This window comes from Triplophysa rosa, linkage group LG11 (genome assembly GCF_024868665.1).
Source record: "Triplophysa rosa linkage group LG11, Trosa_1v2, whole genome shotgun sequence".
Taxonomy (NCBI): Eukaryota; Metazoa; Chordata; class Actinopteri; order Cypriniformes; family Nemacheilidae; genus Triplophysa; species Triplophysa rosa.
In genome coordinates, this window is record NC_079900.1 from 24,604,171 (window position 1) to 24,611,943 (window position 7,773).

A 7,773-nucleotide genomic window follows, 5' to 3' on the forward strand; every position below is an offset into this window, starting at 1 on the left:
TCCAAACGTCTGAAAAGCAATGTCTGTCATGGTTGTATATTTTTAAGACCGCAAGCAATGTTATTGATATTGTGTTTTTTGATGCTGATATTAGTAAAACTACAGAGATCCCAGTCCTATCCAAATCTACACATGAAATCACAAACTTAATTTTTTTAAAGATGCCGTCTGGTATAGACATGAATGTTCGGAGACAGAAAAAATGTTTATGTATTGTTTTCAATTGTTGTAGACAAACACATGATTGTACAAGCATGTTGGTTGGTGTGGTATTTTGTCCCGTCCCTGCAACACATCCCTACTGCACTATGATTGACAGTGCAGCACGTTTTCCACAGCTGAAGATTTTTCAACTCTTGGCAACTAAAAACAAAGTTGAGTGTGGAAATAAAGTCCACTTTGAAAAAACACATACGCTGCATTGGAAATCGCAAACTATGACAGTAGGTACTGATTTAAATGAAGTACTGTGCCTACCTATCAACCGTTAAAACGGTACGTTCTATATAGTATGTGTGGGGGTAGTATGAATAGATTTCGGACGTACTGCATCCGCTATATTTTATTGTCATGTGACTCGTATGCTCTTTGACCTGTGACGTATTAACATCAACCTCTACCTAGGCGTTGGTACAGACATAATTATTCACGAGAAATGTATTAATATGTACTTACATTTAAAAACCGGACACCCACTTTGAAGTTTTCTGCTATTTTTATTTTATTTACTTTTGAAATTTGACCGTTGCTCAGCTCCCGTTGCATCATGAGATAGAGAAGTATCCATCCGATGCACACTCAAAATCTCGGCGGAATAAGTCGACCATCCGGGTATTTCTCGCCTACTGTTTTGTGCATACTGAGGTTTCGGACATACTATTCATGACTCATACTCATTTTCACCTACTATATAGTATGGAAGTAGGCAATTTATTGGGGAAAGCTCAATTACGGCATAAGTAAAACCTGCTCAGCAGAGGTAGTTTTTTGCCCATTACTCCGATTTCGCGCTGCATGTAAACGCCTTTACCGGTTTTCTCTCGGTTTTGTTTATGTGCGCATGTTTGACAGCGCAATAGTAAAAGTCCCAAATGGAAGTAATGGTAAAATAACGCATAAAAGTCCGCTCTCGAATCATGCAGTTGATGTGGAAACGGCAAACTGAAAAACTATTGTTGCATTTACAGGTACTGCGGACACGAGAAGAGATATAAGAATACAGATTCTGACCGATTTTCTGTGGCATTTTTAGACGAACTATCGATGGTGACGTCACTGTACGCGAGAAACCTGGCACGCCTCAAATATCCATGTTAACGTGGTTTTCTGCGTAGCGGGTTTATTGATATGCATGTAAACATGTGAAAACGGGTTTCTTTTATAAGCAGATTTTTTATAGATATCCGTTTATTTTGTGCATGTAAACGCACTGAGTGAGATTGTTGAAAATTCGGTCCAGGTTCTGAGGACGGGATGAGGCCTCATTACAAAGAGTCTGCTGTATAATTTCTTTTCTTCAACACAAAAGCTGTCCACTGATGAACTGCGGCAACACCGATGAACATGCAACATCTGCATGTTAATAACTGTCATGCGATGTCGGATAGAGTTAAAAAAATAAACACTGAGAGTTTTAGGTACTGCTCTGCATGTTGTTTACTTTTCAGATCTGACACATTTTTGAAACATATTTCTTTTGCTTAAATCAAATGAGACAGATATGTTTAGTTCGATTCAGCTCCCCGTCAAGCGCTCATGCAAGTACAACAAAAGCCTTTCTATGATCCCACACACAATCTCTTCATACCATGGGGATTCTTTGTATGTAGGTCAAGGACTTTCCTCTCCTCGGCTGTCATGTAGAATTGCCCCACAGGAAGTGTTTGAGAACTCCAAAGAATTGCTTCTGGGTTCAGTCAGAGAGAGCACTTAATACAAGCATTTACTCAAGCGTGAGGGCCACAGAACCTGAGACGAAGACAAAACCACACGCTAACCTTCTCCCTGCGCTCTCTGTGCTCTCAGGGTCTAAGTGGATGGAGGATTTTAAAGGCCTTATATCAAAATGTGCTCAAAACCGCTGCCATGACCATACGTAATACGCTTGACTGGTCAATTATAAATAGCCTTTGAAAAAATGTATTGCAGAATTCCTGGTGCCTTTCCATGCCTACGGTGCATGAAGAGAAGTCATCTATGACAGGGTTTTCTGGTCAAGCAGAAATTTCAGAAAGTCTTTACAGGTTTGGAACAACATAAGGATTTCATTTTTGGGTGAAATGTTTTTTTTTGCCATGATTGTGATTCTTTTTTATGTACGTCATCCCCATAAGACTGTTAGCTAACTTCAGGTTATGTACATTTCAGTGCCGTGGTCAGATTGCACACAAATTTTCTACAGTGACTGTTGCATTTGTGCGATATCCCTACCTGAGTTTCCTCCATTTTCTGAAACGTTCACTCTGTGACATATCGATCTCCTATTGGATAAATGTGATTTGATATGATATGATCTTGAAACTTGATCTTTGGAAATGCCAAACGTCTTCACGTGAACTCACGTTTCTGGTCTTGCGCAGTCACATTTGTTGTCAATGGAAGGAAATGTCTATGAAGACTGCATACGTAAACCATCTCAGAGCAGCACATACAACTGGACGCAAAGCAGCCAATATTGACATGACCTTATATCCTCAAACAGACTTCTGCAATTCCCATTAAATTTGCACATTCGGGTGGAGAATACAGTGAAGATTCTGGAACATTCAGATAAGGATTGTAATTTTGCAAGCCAGTGCACTTTGTGTTAGCCACTAATAGCTAATGGAGTAAATAATTACAGAAGCAGCTTGCGATAAATCTGATTAAGTTTCTTCACAGCGCTAGAGGAAGCTACGGGGAGACTGTGTTTTGGTGTAATTATACAGTAGACGGAAGCGTAATGTTAATCCATGGGTCTGTTTGGGAAAGTTGTGCAGTCTGTCCGGAGTATTCGAGTATTACTGGGTGCAAGTCTGATTTAGATGAATCATCATGACCTGTGCACTTAAAACACAGTGTGACGGATTCACACAAATATTTTGGGTTCGTTAATGAGAGAGCTTGCACACTTGCCCGAAGCACAGCAGAAATGGCAAATGCAAAGAAAATGGAAATGTTCTGGAGTGTATAACATGTAACTCATTTATGAGAAGCATAATTAATGGATATGTGTCTTCTCCTGAACTATAAAGTGATTTTCCTTTTTAATATCCAAAGAGACAGAACAACTCAAGCAGCTCTAATATCTGAAATCATGCTACGATGAAATTATATATGACTTTTACTGGACGGAAAAAAGTAACACTGTTTTATCCATCAAGAATCATTTTGAGTTATTTGGAGGGAGGGGGGTTGAATAAGTAGACATGGTTATGAATTATGTTTATTAAAAAAAGTTGTTTTATTATTGGCAGCAAGTTAATATGCTTAAATGAAAGGTTACAAAGAAAGAAAAATATTTATAATTTAGTGGAGCTGTGGACTGATGTTTCATCCCCAATGAGATCAAGAATGTATTTTGTAAGAAAGTACATAAGGTCAATTTAGACACGTTCTGTTGAAAAAGAAGACATTTTGAAGAATGTAGGACAGCAAACAGTTCTGGAGCACTTTTGACTACCACTGTCATATTTCTTACTATGGGAGTCAATGGGGGGCAAAATATGTCTGGTTATAAGGACACAGCACTTTCTCTGTGTTCATCAGAACAAAGACATTTATACAGATTTGGAACAACTCGAAGGTGAGTAAACGATGACAGAATTTTCATTTTTGGGTGGAGTATCCCTTTATATGTAAGTCAATTATCGGAGTCAATTATTCCGCTTATACCACGGTCACAACACCACAAGACGTTGTTACGATGTTTTATCTCAAGACATTTGTATGGAATGTATGGTATTTGTCCCGGAATGCACTTCATAGGTGTGCATTTACCGAAAGTTAATGCATACCCATAGAACGTTTGTCAGCCAATCAGATTGAAGCATTCAACAGCCCCGTGGTATAAATATATATATACTATATATTTAACGTTTTTTTTTCTGTGTTTCTTTGTTTTAAATGAAATACTGCTTTAAAATGCTGCAACATTGTAAAAGCCATTTTTACAGTTTTGGTTAATTCATTTTTGCAAGAGAGTCATTGCAATAAAGGAAACAGTGCATATATCTGGGGCTCCAAAAAACGATTTCCATTACTTATAAACAACTTAAAGGTTTACATTAGAACTTCATTATATCTAACATATAACAATTTAAAAAGTGCACGTTCCTATAGCACTGATACCCACAAAATACTGAGTATGTGTCTTCTGACTTTGCAATAGCTATGTTCGACTTTTTGAAATGCTGCTGACCGATCGGCGAATGTCTGACATCAGAGTACCGCAAGAAGAGTTTCAAAAACACGTGGAGCTCTGCTCTCGCGGTACTTTGATGTCATACGCCGATCGATCTTTGCAACATCTCATGAAAGCGAACATAACTAGCGTCTTGCTAATAGCTTTGTAGTTCGGTTCGTACCTAGTAAAGACTCTTACATACCGACATTGAAACTCCTCTGTCAATCTTGACAGCTCTATGTATGGACTTCATATGCGAGAAAGATTGCTCACACAGATATGAGGAGTTAAACACAGCGCATTCACACTGATGCATCGCAGTTTGCTTCCATCTGCTGACCGGATACTTTGAGTTCTGTATCATATGCCACAGAGAGCCGTAACTTTCAATAAAAGCATGACGCTCGCTCTTCCAAAGTCCTCTGTGTAGCTTCATCTGGGCTGCGGGCGCGAGAGGTTACCATAGAAACATTGTTTGCTGTTGATTAGTGTCGCGACGCTTGCGCACAGCACTGCATGCATGCATGCCAGGACAACCTGAAATATTCATATATACTGTATTATGATGTTTTTAACGATCAAATGTTGGTGAAGGGTAAGACACCTGGCGAGCCACATGATTTTTGAAAAGAGCCATAGGTTCCCAACCACTGCTAAAGACAGAGAGAGAAGTGCGAGGCCACGAGCTTTGCTTGAGCCCCAAGGCATCTCAACCTTTTGTCCTCGTTTCAGAGAAATTGCAGTGTTGAGCAGGGAGGGATCGGCAGGTTTCTGTCTCTTTCTGCTCTCCTGACACCACTGCTTTGTTTGCAAAGACTTGTGGGTGAAGAGAGCAGGATGCAATTTGGCAACGGAGTGGCTTCTGCCTGCGGGCCCTCTGTAAGTGCATCAGTCCGGTACCTGCTGGTTAAGTGACATGGGAGAGAGGAACCGACTTTATCCTCCCACGGCTGCCACAGTGTCAGCAGAGAAAGAGAGAGAGAGAGACGGACCTGTGGCTAACAGTCCAACGTCCTTCACAGTGTAGCCTTCAGTCACGCTAAAATAGAGCGTAACGTTTCAATTATGTAACCTTGAAACTGCAAAACATCTCTTTGGAATCCGCCTCGTCTTGAACAGATTATTCTGGGAGTAAATTGCACTCTACTGAAACTGAGACTGTTAGATTTTAGATCGCTGGATTTTTAAAATAGATGCACTTTTGATATGTTGGCAAGTTGTTGCCGTTTTTAAGACGGTATTAAACTTTTGCTTGCTCTTTCTCATGCACATATTGTCACGGTCCCACCGTCTTGTTTATGAAATTCTAGTCGTGTGGTGGGATCGGGGCAGAGTCCTTGGGTTTTATGTGAGAAGGCCATGAGATGTTTTTGTTTTTACCTCTCATGTGTTTTTCCAGTGTCTCGTCTCTGTTCCCGCCATCTCGTTTCCTCGTTATCCTTCCCTAAGTGTTTGATTACCCACACCTGCCCCGTGTCATTATCCCTGGTTTGTCTTCCCTATATATACCCTCTTGTTTCTTTGTCCTGTGCTCTTGTATTACGTTTATGTATGTGGCGTGCGTTGTGTATACGCTCATGGTCCTGTTGTATGCCTTGTTCGTGAACTGTGAGTTTTGTGGTTTTGTTTTAGTTGTCCTGCCTTGTTTTATTTTAAGACGTTGTGTCGAGTTTCTGAGTTAGGTTTTTGCTTCTCTTTGATTTTACGTTTTGCCCCCACGTGGGAAGTCTTTTGTTTTGTGTGTGTATATATATATATATATATATCAGTTTCGTTTTCCCCATTGTGGGTGTTTTTGTTTGTGTTTTTGTAAAATAAATATATCTGTTAACCCCTTCACTGCCGTTGCCTGCGCTTGGGTTCTTCTTCACACCTCAATCGTGACACATATGCTCACACACATCAATAATAAACAGACATTTACACGCGCAAATCTATTTTATTTTCTCTAGATCTCAGGGCAATTGCGCTCATTTCATTTTACTGCTTAAGTTCCCCATTTTTATGGATACAGTATTGTGTGTCAAACCTGGTTTTAGCTACAACCACAACATTCTTTTGATCCAATATCAAGACCACCAATATTAAACAGTATAAATAATTTTAATGTTAGTTATGTTATTTGAATATATGTTATTTGAACAGACTGAGTACTTTTCACTGTTTAAATCCAGGATTTGAGCGAATCCTGTTACTAATTTTAAAATGTAATACTGTGAAATCATTACTGCAATTAGCAGGTGCGTGGTCTCGAAACTGTCCCTATCTCCAGTTTTAAAGTTTAGGTTAAGATTTAAGATTTGAACATCTTCATCTTCCCAGGCCGATGTGCATTTTTTCATTGAACACAATAGCATTAATATTTATTTGAAATAAACTTTTTACATTTTCCCAATAATTTGTACATAAATGTAAACAAAACTGCACCCTTACAATAACAATCTGCCTGGCTGGCATCTAAAGCAACCAACAATAGTCTCATGTTTTCTGCGCAAGTGAGAGATGATTGGCCAGATGAAGCTGGTCTGGTCCAGTCATAGGTCTGGATTAAAAACACTGTCAGGTAGGAGGCGGAGCCTATTTCTATAAACACTTTACGAGAGGACATAAAACAAAGGAGGTAATTTAACGATAGAGGGTCATTTTGACCCATTCATGATTGTCCAGTTGTCTGTAAACAGGCCCGATTTACTGTAATGATCCATGACAGTATCTTAAGAGGAAGAAGTCGAAGCTCTTGTATCTCAGAAATAGCAGGTAATTTGTCCTCGGATGTGACAGATCTCACACTTTACCTCGACTGAGTAACATTTCAGGACCTTTTAAAATCTTGAGAACCGGATCCCTCAGATTTTACAGTTGTTTCATGGCTCCTGTAACCTTTATATAACCTTTTTTAAAGCATAAACATACAGCAGTGCATTTCAGCAATCATTTCCGAGTGGACCTCAAAAGATTTTCTGTTTATTTCTTTCGCTTTTCACCAACCTTTACGTGACATTTCAAAAAGTAGATGTTGATTTTCAGATATCAGACCTTCTCATACACCTATTCCCCATTTTATTTGTTTCCCTGTATATGGCATTATCAGTGGCAAATTCACCATTTGTTATTGAGAACTCAACTGCGTACTCGGTTTTAATTGAGGACTGAGATTCCCACAAAGCTTGTTGACTCCATCCATCTGTTGAAAAAACACCACAGATATTTTGTTATTGATTATCTTATTTCTGTATATGTGTTACGATGAAACACCTCTATTTTCTTATTTAATATTTGGAAGGCATGAGGCAGAGTGGTTTTGGTACCGTTGTAACTTTAACAAGTCTCCAGATGTTTCACATTCAATGGTGTTGCACTATATATAAGATAAGCATAGGACTTCACGG